Raw genomic sequence first — 19976 nt, 5'->3', positions numbered from 1 at the left:
ATCTGACCGTGCGAGCAGCACACCTGGAGCAAGGCAGGGTCCCATTGGGTCTGCCCGGGCGGGAGACCGGAGGTGGGAAGAGATGATGGGCAGCAGAGTGGGCAGGGAGGAGGAGAATGTCCGGAGGCTCTCCGGAAGCAGGTCAGTGTTCAGTGTGGTACTCCCTCATCTGAAGGGGTCCTGAAGTGCCTCTGCTTACCATTGTAAACAGAGTAACGTCTCAGCAGATAAACTGCAGGACAGCTTCCCGGCTGCGCATTGTCGCATAGTTTGTCTGAGGCCAAAGGCTGGGGTGAAGAGAGACGGAGATGCGTGGGAAGGTAAAGAAGAGGAGGAGGCAGGAGCTGGGGAGGGACCTCAGAGAGTGAAAAGGAACTCAGAGGGGGCTTGAGACAAGGCTCTAAAACAAGAGGGAAGTGGAAGAGAGTGAGCTTCCACCTCCCCTGGACACTATTTCCATGGAGGTTGCTTAGTGGGTTTTGCTTCACCGAGAACGTTGCTCCCCTTCCTCCCTGGCCGGGCGTTCCTGCACAGACGCCAGCCTTGCCAGGAGCCCAGCAGAGCTGGCCCCGCGCCGCTGTGCTCGGGAGGCTGCGTGCCGGGAGCAGAGCGTCGAGCAGAGCACGCGCTGCCACCGCCGGACCGCTCCCTGGCTGCTGTGGAAAATTACCAGGGGCGGCACAGCCCCAAGAAGCCAGGGCGTTTGTTCTGGTTTTCGAAACACTTCATTAATGTCATTGACAATACCAGCAGGTCCCCGAGATCAGCATGCTTCTATTTTTGAAGAGCTGTTCCTCACGGCAGGCTGCCAAGCAGCGCCAGCGGCCTTAGTATCCCTTCTATCTGGATGGGCAGGACAAACCGTGGTCGTTCGCCTCTCGTTCGCTTCTGTGAAGCCGCAGCTCTTCGCAATGCTCCCCCACACCTTGGGGGGAAGATGCCTTCTTCACACTTTCCAGCTAACCCTGTGGCAAGGCAGAAGTCCCTCGTGGTTCAGGACGGAGACCGCTTCTCCTCTAGATGCTGAGGTGCAGGCAGCGCCCTGGCTGAGAAGGGTTTGGGGTGCAAGGAGGTTGTAGGGACACACGGAGTTCACCGAGCGCGGTGTGCGCTGCCTCGGTGCTCTCTGGCTGTGCCTGGGTGGAGGCGTGGAGCTTCAGGCACAGCTTTTCAGGGACCAGCACATAGTGCTGATGGAGCAGGCGAGGGATGCGGCTGCCTGGGTGCCTGTTCCGCGGCAGCACCACATGCTGCCGTGTCAGGATGTGGCACTGCTGGAGCTGCGGAGAAAGCAGATGGCGTTCCGTGGGGGAAGGTGAGGTTTCTCTGCTCATCAGCTCAGCCTTCTTGGAGATACAAACCACGGGGCCTGCTGCTCCCGGGCTCCAGCTGGACGGCGTACAACTGCAGCAGCGCTCCAGCACCAAACCCATTTCATGCTGGTGTTCTCTCCGAAGTCTGTCTTTAATGCCTGATGTTGTGATATCAGAGCTGTGCTTGAGCCACAGAATCACAGACTGGTAGGTGTTTGGCAGGGACCTCTGTGGGTCATCTAGTCCAACCCCCTGCCGAAGCAGGGTCACCCAGAGCAGGCTGCACAGCACCGCGTCCAGGCGGGTCTTGAATATCTCCAGAGGAGGAGACGCCACAGCCTCCCTGGGCAGCCTGGGCCAGGGCTCCGTCACCCTCAGAGTGAAGAAGTTCTTCCTCATGTTCAGCTGGAACTTCCTCTGCTTCAGTTTGTGCCCATTGCCCCTTGTCCTGTCGCTGGGCACCACTGGAAAGAGTCTGGCCCTGTCCTTCTGACATCCACCCTGCAAATATTTGTAACCATATATTAGGTCCCCTCGCAGCCTTCTCTTCTCCAGGCTGAACAAGCCCAGCTCCCTCAGCGTCTCCTCGTAGGAGAGATGCTCCAGTCCCCTCCTCATCCTCGTAGCCCTGGCACTTCAATGCATTGCGAACTGCTCTTGTGCCTGTTTCAGGCTCAGGTTCTCTTTGACAGCTACACATTAAAAGCATTTTACTTTCAATTAGCCTAGAAAATGGAGGGGGGACCCCAAGGGTGAAGGTTGCTTTAAAGCTTGGAAGCCGACTTCTGGTTATGCTGGAATCCTGTAAGCTCAGAGAAAAACAACTGCACTGTAAGAAATCCCAGTTTGCCTGCAGATGAGCTTGAGCAACTGCAGCCCTCAAGACAGTCCCAGCCTTATGCCCCTCCAGATTTCTCTGTGCCTGGAAATGAGCAGTGGTAAGGAGATGCCTCCGGCGGGTCTTGATAGTGCTGTTCCACCTCTGTTGTGATGCTGCAATACAAAAAACGTGGCAAAAAGTGAATGGAGGTTGCAAGAGCCCAACCTGCGCTCTCGGCTTGTATGGCTTATAAGGCTTGGCCCGTCTCTAGCTGTCCTGCCGTGAGGGCTCTCAGTTCTCTCACTAGGTAAAGCAGAAGCACAAGTAGGATTGTAACAAACTCTCACTAACAGGAAGTTTTTGCTGGACATAAAAGGCAAATTTTTCTCTGACTTCAAGCCAAGAAGCTGCCAAATGCTTAGGATGTAGCATGGCATTTTTCCTCCGGCATCAGAGCAAAAGGGCAGTGAGGAGATGGCCACACAACAGAGTGGTCCCGCAGCTGGGGGACTTGGCAAGCGATGCACTGGGGAGGAAGCAGCAAAGCAGCTACAGAAATCAAGGGACCATCGAAACGATCCTCAGATGTGCCTGTTTCTCTTGCTGTGGCACCGTCCTCTGCAGGGTGGGTGTGTCTTGGCAGGCAGTCTGCCATCCAGCAGTGATTTGAGATGAGTTCCTTGCCTTCGCCTCGCTTACAAATACAAGATTTGCCGTTTCTTTGGGTGTTTAATTGGCACATGGGGGAGTGCGAGCTGTTGGATCCTGCAGCCCTTGTCTAAGTGCCCGGGAGTGGCAGAACGGCCGCTTTGACTGCGGGGGGACAGCTCTGTGCCTGGGGTCAGGGAACGGAGGCTCGTTGGCTTGCGCGGGGAGCTGTGCACGGCCGTGCTCATCACTAACAGAACAACGGTTGGAGTTACGCTCTTTGCGAAAGCTTTTGGAGAAGAGGCCCCCCCTTGCCTCGTAGGGGAATGTGTTCGTATCGGGGAAGCTTCTGTTGAGCCCACGTTCTGGCAGTGCGTCTGTCTCGCTGGCACAGAACCCAGCGGCCCTGTTCAGGCAAAGGGCGATGCGTTGGGGCGATGAGAGCTGGCAGCTCCCCGAGGGCTGGGTGCCAAGGGCAGTAATGTGGATGCCAGGGCAGGGGCCGAACCGGCGAGGCAGGTGGTGCCCAGATGGCCAGCTGAGTCTGTGTACCCCGCAGCTCCCGAATGGCATCTTCAGAGGGAGCCAGCTGAGGCAGCAGCTCCCAAGGAGGGGTGAAATGGCAGGGAACCTGTTCCTCCGTCCCCTGGCAGCCAGGACAGGCCAGCTGGACATCCGATGCAGCGAGGCCTGCAGGAAGTGCCTCGGGAAAACTCTTGGAGCATTGAGCAGCAAAGGCTGGCGATGCTCCGCCCACGGAGACGGAGATGATGTTCCTCATGAAGCTTCTCTTTGCTGTGTGTAAAACAGACCAGCTGCTGGATGGTGATAACCTTAGTGGCAACCAAGGTCTGGTTTCTGCTGAAGCTTTGAGCTAGGTCAGCCTTTTTGGAGGTGGCTTTGCTGCTGAGCGTGCAGTCGGACGATGCTTTCGGGGTGCTGAAGTTGGGTGACCGCTGGGAAGTAACAGCTCGCATGACACTTTCCATCTCTGCTTCTCTTCTAGCCTGCATCCCTGCCATTACCGCTTCAGGATAACGAACAAAGGACGACGCACGCATCTGCTCTATTGGACAACGGAATGTTTTGCCCCATTTCGCCAGCGTGATCATCTCCCTGCCATCAGTAACAGCAAGGGTAATGATTCCTCCCAGAGCCCCAAACCCGCCTGCCCCGTGTTTCAGCTTCGGCCGCCAAGGATGGAGCTGATGCCGGGCAAGACGATGGAGATGGTGCTGGAAGGCTTCTCGAGCACTCCCCAGGTGAGGTCCCCCACGAGGGCTGAGCCTTTCCCATCCGATCACCTCCAGCGGGACTTCTTCCGCAGCCCCTTGACATTTGCCTGACAAAATGAGCCAGTGCTTTCAAGACACTGTTTGAACGCCACAAGTTACCATGGCAGCACCAGTTGCTGTCCTTGCTGGCCACCATCAGTTGCTGAGGCTTTTTCATGTTGCCATAGCTACCATAAACCCAACTTGCTGCTACCAAAATAGGAGCTGAAGGAAATATTGCTGCTTCAGGGGCAAAGAGCAGTTTACGAGGTGTCATGTGCTGAGGCAGAAAGGAAGGGCAGAGAACATAAGTTCCCCTCTACTCTGCCCCAGTGAGGCCCCATCTGCAGTGCTGCGTGCAGTTCTGGGCTCGCCAGTACAAGAAAGGTGAGGAGCTACTGGAGAGAGTCCAGCGGAAGGCTACGAGGATGATGAGGGGACTGGAGCATCTCTCCTGCGAGGAAAGGCTGAGGGAGATGGGCTTGTTCAGCCTGAAGAAGAGAAGGCTGAGAGGGGACCTTAGAAATGCCCAAAAATATCTGCAGGGTGGGTGTCAGGTGTTTCTTTGAAAACGGGCTCTCGGAGAGCACAGTACCTCCTAGGATAAGTGACCCCCTCTTCACCTGAGGGCAGGCTTTTGCCCAGGGATCCTTTCCACTAAGCTTCAAAGGACAGGTTTTCTGGCATTGATCACCCTTTTCCCCTGGTATAGTTGGGGTTTTTAATCATTTCCTACAGCTTTCTGTAAACTTTATGCTTAGCAATGGGGCACATCGAAACATGAATCGTTTGGGGCAGTAATTCTTATAACCGTAGACAGCAGATGACTCTCAAGTGCCTTTTTGTGGGTGATGGGGTGTAGCGGTGCGGACATTTGAGTGCACAATAAACAGGGTGCAGCGCGATCAGGAAAGGGGGCTGTTGGGGAGACCAGTGACCACAGCTTGATGGCAGTAATAGCTGCTGGTGGTTGATGGCCAAGATCCCACGGCACAGCTTTGGCCCAGGTTATCAAAATCCTTTGCGTTCGCGGTCGGGCGGCTGGCAAACGCAGCGTGTTTTCTGGACGCCCTGCTAGCACGTGCTGGGTGCCGAGAGATTCTTGCACGCAGGTGGTGACGGAGCGGCTGCTGTGCCACGCCATGGTGGGGAGCGAGGCGAGGAAGACACAGATAATGCAAGTGGATGTCACCTGTGAGTTCGTCGATCCCCTGCTGCAAATGTCCTCCAGAGAAATCACCTTCCGGGTGGAGAAGGTAAGTCTCTGGAGGGCATCCTGGCGTGGAAATGGCCTCAAGCTGCATCAGGGGAGGTTTAGATTGGAGATGAGGAAAAATTTCTTTACTGAAAGAGTTGTGAAGCCTTGGAACAGGCTGCCCGGGGCAGTGGGGGAGTCCCCATCCCTGGAGGGGCTTCAAAAAACGTGTGGCTGTGGCACTTTGGGACATGGTTTAGCAGGCGTGGTGGGGTTGGGGTGACGGTTGGGCTTGATGATCTTAGAGGTCTTTTCCAGTCTTAATGATTCTATGATTTCATAGTGTGGCTGAGGATTGGAAGTCCACGGATTCTAAACATGAAAAGCATCTGATGTATTTAGAGAAAAACCTTCTAGAAGGGTAGAAACTGATAAAAATGGTAAATAGAGATGTATGTGCTTTTGGGGTTGAATAACTGCAAATGCATCGGAAGGGGAAGGAGGTCCATGGCTACTTCAGGTGGCTTTTTTTCCTTGTCTCCTGTTTCTGTAGCAACCCAGCGATGTCCTGACTCTTCAATACAAGCGTCTTTCTTTAAAAAATGTCTCCTCACTGCCAGTCAGCGTTGTCCTGGCTTTGGAGCAACCCTTCGTAATCTGTGATGCAGCCCGGCAGCCCCTCTCTGCAGATGTTCAGGTGAGCAGCCAGGGACCTTCCTCCTGGTGGGGTTTGAAGGAGGAGGAGTGTGGTGGTACACTTGTGTTGGGAGATCCTCCAGCAGAGAAGTTTATTCTTTCGAGTTAGCAGTAGACTGGCCTGAACTAAATCAGATTCGGAATGAGCTGCTGAAGGAAAGGCAATATCATCTGAATTGGGGAAGTGCATCCTGGCTGGAGGGCGTGAGGAGAGGGCAGCAGGCAGCTAGGTCTGGGCAAGCCAGGTAGCAAAGGTGTCTGTTGGAAGCCATCGCAGCTCTCCAGCAGCCGTCCTCGGACAACCTCTAGAGCAGCTTGTCCTCTTCAAGCCCCGCTCTCAGGAAGGCGGAGGACGCTCCTCCAGCCTCTGCCTGGCACCTGCCCCGTTCTTGGTGGAAGGTGTTGGACATGGACACTGCTAAACTGGTGGTGTTGTAGGCATGGCTGCCAGCTGCGTGCCGGTGATGACCTCCTGGAAGGTGAGGCTGCAGTGCTGTGTCGCTTGTGCTGTGAGGGTCAAGGAGTTCCTCTAGAGTCAGGGCAAAACGTCCCAGCATGCCAGAGTGCTGTTTTGGTGGAGTATTTAGCAAAAGGCTTTTGTGAGTCCAGAACTCAGGAGAACAATGTTTATTTCCCTCTGTATTGATGCGGAGCACAGAGACACGAGCCTGAGATAGTCTCAGACAAGAGTGTTGTGGTGCTCGCATGCTGTAAAGAAAAGGAAGGATGAACCAAGAGGCCTACGCTGGGGTCACACTTTGAACATTTACACGTTTCATACTGTCGGACCTTGGGACTTCATCACACTGGTGATTAATACTCTTCATCTGCTTGCAGCCCGTGAAGCTGGAGGTGGGGGCGAAACTTCATCTCTCCATCAGATTTAACCCTGCTTATGAAGAGGATTTGAGTAGCCGGGTAGCAGAGAAGGTTCTGAAGATACGGTTTCTCGAGCATCCCCATGAGGAGCAGGTCACCATTCGGGGAGAAGTCTACTTCCCGAATCTCCGTTTCGAGACCACGGCCCTGGACTTTGGCTGCATCCTGAATGACACTGAAGATGTGCGCTACGTTGTGATGACCAACTGCAGCCCGCTTCCAGTCCGGTACCAGTGGTCGTTCCTGACAGGCAGCCAGATTCGGTATGTGCACTGTTGTCCTCTCCTTGGAGCTCTTCTCCTTCCTCGTGTCCTGTTTGTGCTTTAGAAAGACCAAGGCTGTTTGCCTGGGGTCTGACAAATTGCTTTCAGCTTTCGCTTGCGGAAATAACGCCTGCCAGCCGTGGTCGGGCTGGATGCTCAGGGAATAGCTGATCTGCAGCGGTTTGATGCTGGGGAGGAAACAGAGTTCTCCAGCCAAGCTGGGGCTATAAGATGCTACGAACGCATTTTGCATAGCCCATAAACCTGGAGTCCTGCTTTATTTCTGGAGCTACAAACCCGTGCGTAGGTACTGGGAGAAGCAGATAGATAAGATGACCTCTTTTCCTTCCCTGCCAACCCTGTTTGTTGTCATTTCGTCCTGAGAACCCACACAGGCACTGCCACCAGAGCAAAGAGCTGCTGTCCCAGTCTCTTGCTGCTGCTTTGCTGTGGCCCCTGTCCTGGTTCCCCTGGCAAGGGAAGCTGGTGTGGCTGGCTGCTTCCCCAGACCTTCATGGATTGAGGCAAGCACCATCTTGGTGAAGTGAGGCTTCATCACAGGACATCGCGTTCGCGAACCAGCTGTTTGGTGTTTGACAGCGAAACGGCAGGTTCTGCTGCGGCTTTAGGTACGGCTGTAGGTGTTGGTGGGAGCACTGGTCTGAGCATCCCCGGGTGGCAGGGCCGTCCTGCGCTGGCCTGTGGTGTCCGAGCCCAAGAGCAGTCTCGCAGTCGTGCTGGAGCACGTCTGTGAACACATTGCTAGCAGTTCCTCCCACTGTGGCCTCTCTGCATAGTACAGAAGTCCAGTCTGGGCAGTTTTCATTACAGTAGGAAACGGTTTTTCCATAATGCCCTAGGAAACCAAGCAAAGTTAACCATTGTGCATCGAAGTGCGGCTATTACCAATAATAGAGATCATCACTAAAGAGTTTTGTTTAGGGAGTTGGGATCTGGCTCAGAGGAGATGACCTGTTTGGAACTGGAAGTTAGCTATGGCTATGGGGAGAGCTTGGAGGAGAAGCCCTCTCGCAGCTGGGTCTTAGCAGGTAACAAGAAGTCTTTAGCGTGGCCCTTCTCGCTGCATGGCACCTTCGGGAACAGACCCTAAAGTGCAGAGGAAAGTCTGCAAAAGCAGGTGGAGGGAGGTGGGCAGGGAAAGGGCACAGGGCTGTAAGCTCTGCTTGGAGGCCCCTGTCCACTCCTGGTAAATTAGATGAGGGTTTAATGACAAGCTAAAGGGAAAATCTGAATTTGATGATAGAACAATGCATCTATTTTATACTAACGGAGAAACAAGCGCATGGCAGCGAAGCCTGTGTGGAATTAATTTCCTCTGGGGCCACTTGTTGGCTGGTTGCCTGTTTTTCTTTACTCTTCTTTTTTGAGAACCGATTCAGGGTTTTGGAAATGTTGACCACTGAATCGGTTTTCAGCTTTTAATTACCCCGTCTGCACCTGACCTGGCTTTGCTTGGACCTGAGCCTGCAGGTGCTGGTTCCTCTGGTGGGTGCCGAGCCACCCAGCTCTGCTGAGCCCATTGCAGTCGAGGGTCCCGAGCAGCTGGCTCGATAGCAGCCTCTGCTCCCAAGGGTTTGGCGTAGCCCCTTTGCTGGCTCCTTAGCGCTTGTGGACATTAGGACAGCTCCCTTTTCTGCTCTGCATGTTAATTAAGCAGTAATGTACTCTCTCTGGGTCCCTCGGCAGAGGTCATGTGATCCTTGGTGGCAGAGCTGGAAATGAAGACAGTCTCCAAGCTATTAACACCTCAAATTGCTCATTAAGAGCCCAGCAGAAGGGCAGCCTGTCAGATATTATTTCTGGTCCACATTAAGCACTGTTGGTCAGATCAAACTAACTCATTCTGACATGGAGGGAACCGAACATCAGGTCTGATGAAGGTGAGCTCGATAGAATGTCACCATCCGTACATCTAAACTTGCTGGAGCCCATCAGCAGAGACTCCCAGCACCAGTCAGGCACACACATTTCTTTTGGCCAGGGGAGAAAAATGTTGTTTCTTTGCCTGGACAAGACTCTGTGTGCTTAGGTCTTTTTTCTTATAGTTATTCGACCCATTTTTTGAGGCCCCATCTGGAGTGCTGCGTGCAGTTCTGGGCTCCCCAGTTCAAGAAAGATGAGGAGCTACTGGGGAGAGTCCAGCGGAGGGCTACGAGGATGAGGAGGGGACTGGAGCATCTCTCCTGCGAGGAGAGGCTGAGGAAGCTGGGCTTGTTCAGCCTGGAGAAGAGAAGACTGAGAGGGGACCTTAGAAATTCCTCCAAATATCTGCAGGGTGGGGGTCAGGAGGACGCAGCCAGACTCTTTCCAGTGGTGCCCAGTGACAGGACAAGGGGCAACCGGTGGGGACCGCTTGCCAGCAGGCACGGTGACAGGCAGGCAGGGCTCGAGCGTGTCCCTCCGTGTGGCGTTAGAAATATGAGCAGCGTTACTGTGAGCAGCAGCTACGATTTAGAACAGGGAAGGTAATCAGTCAGTGGGAACACTGGAGAATGTGAAACCATGTACTTTTTCGTGGCAGATGTTGGTCAAGCTCCATCGACTCAGCTGCTTTGGTGAAACGAGCTGTTGAACGGCTGTGCTGAATCGTTTGCCAAAGTGGTCCTGGAGCGGTTTGCATTCAGCGGCTGCTGGGGAGGCGATCAGGCCGTTGGCAAGTGCGCATCGGCTCGAACCTGGTTTCAGCAGAGCTGCCGCCCTTTAGCGTGAGGGGCTGCTGGAGCCGTTGCTTTGCGACCGGGGAATACCTGCGGCGCAGCGGGGAGCTGAATCTTCTCCTCGACATTGGCAGTATATTGATGAAAAATGAGGGAAACTTCCTTCCCCGGAGCGCTAATCGCTGCTGCCTTGGCGCTCGTCAGGGATCAATGGGCCGTTTAATTGCAAGCCTCCGCCTGGAACTGTTGGATGCGTCTTTCCGTGTTGCCTGGCGTGTGCGGGGATGCCCCGAGACGGGCTCCGTGGGTGCCCCTGCGCGGTGCTGGGCTCTGCCGGGGTCAGGGCACGGCAAGCTGCGGGCTCCATCCCTGCTCTGCCTCGTGGCGCTGAGAGAAAGCGTCGCCGCTTGCTCGTACCGACCTGCAGCTGCAGGGAATCGTTAGGGGAAATATTCAGGATAAACATCTGGTAAAGCTGCAGGATTTCTTACTTTGTCCCTCTGGATGGGGACAGCATGGTGGGTGCTGTCAGGAAGGCACTGGTGGGTCTGGACTGGGTCACTGGGTCTGTCCCTTTGCACCTCGGTCTCCCCATTTTGCCCAGTTTGTCTGTCTCTTCCTTTCCCGCAGCACCTTGTGCCTTCGCGCAAGGCCCGCTCGCCTCTGTCCTCTCCCACGTCTCCTTGCAGCCAGCTGCCTGCACCGCCACTGTCCCAGCGTCGTCCCGGGGCAGCCCCAATCGTTGGCCTGCTCCGTTCTGGTTTCAGAGCTGCTGGGTCAGACCATCGCTGAGCTCGCACCGCCAGTGCCCTCCCAGGGGCCCCATCCTGCCAAGGAGCTGCTCATGCAGGCTTCTCTGCCTCCCAGTGCGGGTCCGTGATCAGAGTTCTGTTATTTTCCAGGTTCAACCCTCCAGCACCGAAATTCTTCACCAAACCCCAAGCGCCGAAGGAGGAGGGAGCCCAGTCGGAGCGCTCGGCGTCTGCGGAGGGCAGCTCCAGCGACAGGGGTGCGGAGGAGCCAGCCAAAGCCCTGGGAGCGGCAGGGGATCCTGCCCGAGAGCCCGCAGATGACTCCTTGGAGGCACAGGTAGATTGTTCTTGTGGACCTGCTGCTTGCATTGCCTCCCCCAGCTTGCCAGGGAAAAGCCGTGCTGGTGCCGAGCACCCGTTTTGCTGCTGTGCTGTCACGTGCCCTGAGAGCAGGCTGGACACGGGGCTTCTGGGGAGGGAGAAGTGCCGCGATTGAGAGACAGGACACCGCTTGATGCAAGCAGGATGATCGTTTTATTGTTCTTACACACATACATTTATACAGATCAGAAGGCAGCGTGTTTTAAACTGATTGGTTAAGTTTCAAACTAGGCACCTATTGATTGGTTAACACAGTTGCTAATACAGACACATTCTTTTCCTAAGCTCATCTAAACTAAGGTCATGCAGACACATTCTTTTCTTATCTTATCCAAGGCCCTGCTTCCTCTTTCAGGATGGCTCGGCACTATCTCTCTTCTTCTCAGGGTCAGGATGGCTCAGCACTAACTCCCTTCTTCCCAGGGTTTATGGCCCACAAGTTCCAACACATCCTTCCTTATCAATTGCACCGCGCTGGGGGCCCTCCCGAGGCCCACATCTCCCCCTTCCTGTTGTACAATAAGAATTCCTTTTACTGAGCGTGTTATTAGTTTTTGTAAACACTGCAACAGGCATGGAAGGAGCAATAACAGAAAAATAAAAACAGCTAAAGCATACACTGCTGTCTTTATAGCATTTACACAAAACCCATGGTTCGCAAGTGTTACAGAAAAGACACGAAACTTTCGTGACTGGTATCTCTGTACACTGGCTCATACAGTCCTTCTATGTTTATGATTCAACCGTCCTGATTGTCCCGGTCCTCTGGAGGAGGTTCACCAACTTGCTGCTCTGAAGGTTGGTCCCGGGTGTGATCCGATTCGTCCTCAGACGGTTGTGGCAACGATTCACGGAAAGGCCGCACACTTTTTGCTGGAATCCATCGGGGGGCCTCTTTCTGTGGAAACACAAGCATAACCTCTGCCCCACGTGATAAGGGGGTAGGGTCCGATTATCTTACCTGTTTCGGGATCTCGAATCAATACTGGGGCCTTGATTGTTGCTTCAAACGAAGCGTTTGTATTAAAATGACAAACTATCGGAGGGTTGCTGTCTAACAGAGAACAACTTAAAAAATTAAAAACATATAAGGCTTTCTGTAGACGCTCCTCAGGGGTAGCAGTCCCTACTCCTCCTTTTTATTGTTGTAATAAACGTTTTAGAGATTGATGAGAGCGTTCAATTAAAGATTGGCCTGTAGGGGAGTGAGGAATGCCAGTAATGTGAGTAATCCCTCAGGAGTTAAAAAAGGTTTTCGTTGCGGCCGACACGTAGGCAGGGCCATTGTCCGTCTTGATTTGAGAGGGTATACCTAAAGTGGCAAAGGCACGCATTAAATGTTTTTGAATATCACGTGTCTTTTCTCCTGTGTGGCAGGAGGCAAATAAGGCACCAGAAAAGGTATCAATGGAAGAGTGAATACATTTTAGATGACTAAATTCTGAAAAGTGGGTTACATCGGTTTGCCACAGTTGTAAGCTGTGCAGTCCCCTAGGATTAACTCTTCCTGCTACCGACGGAAAGGAGTGTTTTTGACAGTCAGGACACATGGCGATAATATTACTTGCTTGCTGAGTAGTGAGGCCGAATTGTCGTTTAAGACCTCCAGCATTCTGGTGAAAGAAAGAATGGCTGAGTTTAGCTTGTGTTACACGATCCGGTAATACTTGCACTGGTAACGTAAGCATATCAGCTCGTTGATTCCCTTCTGCAATGAAACCAGGTAAAACAGTATGTGCCCTGACGTGCATGACAAAATAGGGATGAGGGCGCGAGTCCAGGAGGAAAATAAGTTCCTGCAATAAAGCAAATAATTCAGAATGTGAGACATTATGTAACACAGATGCTTCAGCCCGTTCAACAATTCCTGCAACATAAGCTGAGTCAGTAATTATGTTAAGCGGTGTGGACCACTTTCGGAAAACTCGAACAACCGCATTCAGTTCTACTATCTGAGGAGAACCAGGTACAGTCTTTATATCCGAGTCCCATTGTCCACGCTGGTCATCCCACCATAAGATGACCGATTTATGCGACTTTCCAGAGCCGTCCGTAAACACGGTGAGGGCCTGCAAGGGTTGGTTGCTTCTTTTTGGCCTGGACAGAAGATGAAAGTCAGCATTGAGTAGCTTATGAGATGGCGGGTGAGAAGTAAGTTGTCCTGTATAGCCAGCTATTGCTACACTGAAGGCATAGGATTGTTGGTGGAGCCACTGTAAGTAAGTACTTGCCACCGGCAAACAGATGCAGGCAAAGTCCATCCCTGATAGTGTCAGTAAACGTTGCCGGGCTCTAATGATTAAAGATGCAAACATCTCGTGCTGTGTTGAAATAGTCTTTGTGGACTGATTGGGTAAGAAAACCCATTCAATAATCAGCAGTGGGTCTGATTTCTGAGAATTTCACTGAAATATTAGCGCATGAGGTTGTCGAGCGGGGTTCAAAATAATCAGAAAAAAGGGTAGTTCGGGAGCCCATCGATGTGCTTGTGGGAGACTAATTGCTGTAGCAACCTTTTGCAGGGAAGTAGTGGCTTCAGGGTCAAGACTGCGGGGGGAGCGTAAGTCAGTGTCCCCTTTTAGCAGTCTAAATAAAGGACTTAAACCTGCATTAGAAATCCCCAACAGTGGTTGAACCCAATTGATTGTTTCCAGTAATTTTTGTGCATCATGTAAATTTTGTATGTCTGTCTGTATCTGTAGAGGTTGGGGAATTATAGTTTGGGCCCTGATGCGCCAACCTAAGTATTTCCATGGAGATATTTTTTGAACCTTTTCCGGCGCAATACAGAGGCCTGCCGAGTTAACGGCAGCCATGACAAGAGCTACGGCTTCCTCCATGACCTCATGGAGTTGTGCAGCCACCAGGATGTCATCCATATAGTGATACAACAAGACACTAGGCATCGTAGTTCTAACAGGGGTAAGTACTTTAGCTACGTACCATTGACAAATCGTAGGACTATTCTTCATTCCCTGTGGCAGCACAGCCCACTGGTATCTTTGCAACGGGGCTTGCATGTTGACGCTTGGAACTGAAAAGGCAAATTTAGGAGCATCGTCTGGATGCAGTGGGATATTAAAAAAGCAGTCTTTGAGGTCAATAACAGTCAAGTGCCAATCTCGAGGGATCATAGTAGGGGACGGGAGTCCTGGTTGAAGGGCTCCCATATCTTCCATAGCGTCATTAATTTTTCTAAGGTCATGGAGTAAGCGCCACTTGCCAGTTTGTTTCTTGATGACAAAGACAGGTGAGTTCCAAGGGCTAGTGGAGGGCACAATGTGCCCTCTTGTTAACTGCTCCGTGACTAATTCCTAGAGGGCGCGAAGCTTTTCCAGAGGGAGGGGCCATTGATCTACCCAAATAGGGTCATCGGTTTTCCAAGTTAATTTCAGGGTGTTGCGCACTTCAATGGCCCCATCTAAAAATGGGTCCGAATGGACATTCCCCACTGAGACAGTACGTCGTGCCCCCACAGGACCATAGGAACAGGCAACACAAAAGGCTTAACAGAAGCTGTATGCCCTTCCGGACTTTGGATTTGGATTAATTCTACGCTTTGGTGACTTTTACCAGTTCCCCCAATTCCAGCTAATGTCTGGGAAACGTTAGCCAGAGGCCATTGTGGAGACCACTTGGCTTGGGATATTACTGTGACATCAGCTCCAGTATTAATAATCCCATTTAATATTACTTGCTGCCCCCCATGAATAAGGGTACATTGGTACACAGGTCGTTTCTGGGAAATAGACTGTATCCATAAAATTTGTGGGTCCCCCATAGATTTAAACCCTCCCTGCCTTTGTTGAGGTTGGTTAGGAATTGGAGAGTTCATCACTGCGGGAATCAATATCAATTGTGCTATACGGCTGCCTTCTGGTACCGTGCAAGGAGGAAACGGGGTCCATGCCATGATTTTAATTTCATCAGTACTGTCAGAATCAATAACCTCTGGTAGTACAAAAAGTCCTGACAAGGTGGTAGATGATCTTCCTAACAAAAGCGCTTGAGTTTTTGGGGGTAGGGGCCCCGAAACATTTGTTAACAATAAGTGAACTGAGGAATCGAGTAACGTTACTGTGTGGGAGGTTGCCAGGTCCAATTTGGCGCTACCAGCTGCTGTTGGGTGGAGACTTGAGACACTGCTGGTTCCCTCCGTAGGGGTTGAAACGTTGGCTGCGGTACTTGTGTCTGCGCGCGTCGCTGCCCCGCGCTCCGCGATCGGTTTCCCTGTATCGGTTGACCCTGGAAATCATACTTAGACCGACATTGATTAGCATAATGACGCCCTTTTCGGCATCTAGGGCAGACCCCAGGGGCCTGGGGCCTGGCACCAGCATTGGTAGCCAAACAGTTCTTTTTCAAATGACCTGGTTTGCCGCAACCACAATGATTCCTGGGCCCCCCAGAGCTGTGCATGGCCGCGAAAGCAGCAGCCATGGCTTCAAGTTTATGATCCATAGTGCCAATTCTATTACAAGCCTCTACCGTCTCCACCAGTGTGGGGTTTGGATTTGGGAGAGATTTCAGTAACTTTTTACAATCCACATTAGCATTTTCTACAGCCAATTTTAACAAAAAAATCTCCCGCGCTTCTGTGTTGTCTATCTGACGCTCCAGAGCTTGCTTCAGCCTGTCAATAAATTGCATATAAGGTTTCCGGGGGTCCTGGGTAATCGTAGTGAAGGTTTTTAGCGGTTTTTGTGAGTCAGGGACCTTAAGAAGAGCTTTTTTGGCTTCTTCACGAATCGCCTCAAGAGCTTGCAGTGGGATATCCCGGGCTTGAGCCACCAGATCAGAATACTGACCCGTGCCAGTAAGGTGTTCTATAGTCAGCGCAGCTATAGCTGCATTGCCATGACCCACGTAAGTCGTGAGAAGTGCCTGGAGTCCCCCCCTCCAGTGCGACTCCCACAGGGAGTACTGTGTCAGAGTCAGTAACAGTTGCACTAAAGATTTTAAATCATGCGGAGTCATAATATAAGTGTCGAAAACAGAAGACAGCAAACTTGCAAAATACGGAGACGAAAGCCCGTGCTCAGTAACAGTACGACGCAGTTCCTTAATTGTCGGGGCGATCGGCTAAGTCCTGCCCCGAGGGTCGCGAACCTGGAGAAGCGGCGGAAGAATGCAGCCGACTCAATGTGAGTGATAAGCAAGCTTCGTTTATTACAGTTTGGTTACACAATTTATAGAGTGATTAATTAGCTACTACATATTGCAAAGTTAGAGCTCATTATTGGCTAGCCAGCTAATTGTCAACTCCGCCCATACTCCCTCATTCTTCTCCAGCTGCAACCTGTTTTTCACATTCTTGCTAACCGCAGAGTTGATTTGTTAAATTCCTTGTTCTGTCAAGGACACCGTGTGCTAAGCTTAAAATGGATTTTCTACAACAAGCAATTCGGTCGAGCCTCGCCATCCCCCCACACTTCCCCCTTTTTCTTTTTAAATTGCGATAGGGCTCCTAATAGATGAGAATTTGTTAAAAATACACAAAGGTCAATAGGGAGGTCGGGGTCACGACGGTGGACGAAACGTGAGGCAATCTGGTCAGCAATTTGAGAGAGGATACGCTGCTGTTCCGACGTAAGTTGCACCGGTGTGGTTGGGTCTGTCCCACGTAGTAACGGTCGAAGGCTGTCCAACTGTGCGTTGGATATTCCGACGACAGGACGGATCCATTGGATGTCTCCCATCAGCCTCTGGGCATCATGTAGCGTGTTGATTGACGTGTTGAGTTGTAGTTTTTGTGGTTGAATCTGAGAGTCAGCAATCTTCCAGCCTAGATATAGCCATGGCGCTTTCGTTTGAATTTTTTCAACAGCTATTATTAAGCCATTCTCTCTCAGTGTCGTATGTAATAGCTGAACTTGTCCGGCGCTGAACTCCGACTCCTGCGCGAGCAGGATATCATCCATATAATGATAAATTAACGTGTGTGGCCATAATTTCCTTAAGGGTTGTAGTGCATTGTCCACATACAACTGGCACAGCGTGGGACTATTCTTCATCCCTTGTGGTAATACTGTCCATTCAAAACGCTGTGCTGGCGCCTCTTTGTTAACAGAGGGCAAAGTAAACGCGAAGCGTTGCATATCTTGCTCGTGTAATGCAATAGTAAAAAAGCAATCTTTTAAGTCCACTATCAACAGTCTCCAATGCTCTGGTAACATAGCGGGGTTAGGTAGTCCTGGCTGCAGCGCTCCCATCGATTGCATTTGAGTGTTAACTGCCCTTAAGTCATGTACTAGCCTAAATTTTCCAGATTTTTTCTTGATCACAAAAATTGGGGTATTCCAAGGGCTTGTCGATAACCGCAGATGTTTTTGGTCTAGTTGTTCTTGCACTATTTGATGAGCGGCGGCGAGGCTTTCCTGCTTTAACGGCCACTGCTCGACCCACACTGGTTCGTTCGTTATCCACTGCAATGGGATCGGGAAAGCCCAGGTTGCAGTGACCGTTACTGAAAAACCTTCTCGGTGGTTAGCACCACCCCCAATTGGTCAAGAACATCTCTTCCAATTAGACCATTCACTCCAGTCGGGAGGGGCATGACAGTGACTGGCACGGTCGCATGTCTGTTGTCTATGATTATCAAAATACGGTCCACGCTCCGTTGTACCGGAGTGTATCCCCCCACTCCTTCAACTCCTCGCTCCATTGGTTTCGTAGGCCATGTTTTAGGCCAGACCCCTTCTTCTATAATAGTTAAGTCAGCACCTGTATCCAACAGCAGCGAGAGGTGGATCTGTTGACCCCGGGCCTCTAGCGTAGCCATCGTAGTCGGTCGACGGTTCATAGACATGGTCAGAAATACTCCTGCTCCCGTTGAGCCAAATCCTCGATCCTCCCGGGGGGTGGTGATTTTGGGGGAAATACCCGCAGTCAGGTGCGGCAGCGGTACCAATTGGGCAATTTTGCTGCCTGTTGGAATATGTATTGGCGGAAACGATGTCTGGACAATGATGCTAATAGTCCCGGTAAAATCGGCGTCAATGAGTCTTGGGATGACCGTCAAACCTTTTAGGCTTGTTGACGAGCGGCCGAGTAATAACATTTCACATGCTTGTTTATTAATAATCACTGGTCCCTTTACATTGCTTGGTACTCGTTGGGGTCTTTGATCCAATAGGGTGACAGTTACTGCCGTTGCCAGATCCATCCCGAGGCTGCCGGCTGTTGCTGGTTGCAACTTGTCGCTGACGTCGTGGTGGGCGTTGGTAAGCTGGGAGCTTCTTGTTGCACTGCTGGAGCTGCTACTTGTGTCGGGGCGCGGCGACTCGACGCGCTCATCCGACCGTTTCCCGACTTGAGGCATATCTCGGTATTGTGATTATTCGTACGACAGTTCTCACACCACACCTTCGTGGCTTGACAATTTCGCCTCATATGTCCTTCTCGCCCACATCGGTAACATTTAAAGCTTCGTGGCGGCTTCGGTCGTGCCTCCGCAGCATTAACTCGAAGGGGTTGCAGAGCGGCGAACACTTGCTGTTGGAATTGCTGTTGGGCTGTGAAGGCCTGTTGTTGGGCTTGAAGGATATCTCTTCCTAACTGTTTCATAGCCTCGACCAACATAGCTTGTGGTCCTACCGGTACCCTACTCATTCTATCCAACATCAGTTCTACTGTGGCATCAGCGGGTAAAGAACTTATGATGTTTCTGGTTTGAGTATTCGAATTCTGAATAACACACTGCCTTAGCAAAGCTGCCCTCATCCATTCCGGTACATCTGACTGTTCTATGGCACTAGTGAGGCGATCAATAAAGCGAGCAAAAGTTTCCTCCCTTCCTTGCTTAATGCCCATATAGGACGGCGAGGGCTGTGTGGTTTTAACGTGTTCAAGAGCAGCTCTAGCCGTACGCATAGCCTCCAAGCATCGCTGCGGCCCCATCTGCAGTTGTGCCCTGATTGTGACAAAAGGACCTGCCCCCATCAGTTGTTCTACTGTTACGCCTCGCAGCAGATCGCCCTGCTCCCGCGGCGTTTGAGCGGACGCTTCACAATATCGCTGCCAATGGGCCTGCCACAACAATAACTGCGACTGAGTCATAATCATTCGCATAATAACCTTAATATCCTCAGGACAAAGCACAGCACCCCCCCATATATAATTCAACATCTGCTTAGATGGCTCGCCGTGCAAACCTGATTCATTCACCGTGTTCCGTAACTGTGACAACAATTTCCAGCCTAACGGAGCATGATTACCATGATAATCCCCATGCGCATCTTCTTCAAACGCTACCGGAAAGGCCAAGGGGAGAAATTCCCCTGCCTCAGACGCTTCGTCTGCCACCTTCCTCCAATTAATACCCATCGGTCTCCTACAGGTCCCACTATCCTTTCCCGTTTCTTTATTCCCTTGCTCCCCCTTTCCTTGCTCCATCCCTTGCTGCTCCACCTTCCGCCCTATCCCTAACTCCTTTTCTTCCTCAGCCTCTTGATTGTTACTAGACCCTTCCATCGTCACCTTCACTTTTTCCCAGCACGGAGGCTCCGGGACCTTACTTGTACTAAATAATAAGGCATTGTCTCCAGGGGGTGCCGTGGTTCCACTAGAAAACAAGGAACATCCCGCCTCCGGCGGGGGGGCTGACGGCTCTACCTTTTCCAACTTCTGAGTAACAACGGCCGCAAGGTTTTTCTCAACTTTATACCTCTTAATGCAATTGATAACCTCCCGCCACGGCTTCATTAACTTTTTACCTATCTTGTCATCATCAATCACCATATCCCATAACACGTCTCCAAAATCCCTCCACTCCTTCTCCTCAAATAACGAATCTGGAGTCTTAAAAAACCCCTTGAGCTTACCGGTTGCCACTAGTCCCGCTAGCTGTTTAATACAACCAAGCTCTACTCCCCGCATTTCTAAAAAGCGCTGTAATAACTCTAGGGCTACTTCCTTATCCATACCTTTAACAATAAGCCTTTATCCTTTAACAACAATTAAAAACATATACCTGCCGAAGCGATATCCTTGCAGCCCTTAACCTGTAGCCCTTGCGGTGGCGAGCGTACGCAAAATCACGTAGTCAGGCTCCTAAGTCGACACACCACAGCGCAGTG

At 51.6% G+C, this 19976-nt stretch overlaps 1 pseudogene; it reads left to right on the top strand.

The window, feature by feature from the left end:
- The first annotated feature begins 3706 nt into the window (after positions 1-3706).
- LOC142362812 (hydrocephalus-inducing protein homolog) overlaps positions 3707-19976 on the top strand; it is a 52136-nt pseudogene continuing 35866 nt past the window's right edge.

Source organism: Opisthocomus hoazin, chromosome 12 (genome assembly GCF_030867145.1).
Source record: "Opisthocomus hoazin isolate bOpiHoa1 chromosome 12, bOpiHoa1.hap1, whole genome shotgun sequence".
NCBI classification, from domain to species: domain Eukaryota; kingdom Metazoa; phylum Chordata; class Aves; order Opisthocomiformes; family Opisthocomidae; genus Opisthocomus; species Opisthocomus hoazin.
This window is presented reverse-complemented; position numbering and strand designations above follow the sequence as displayed.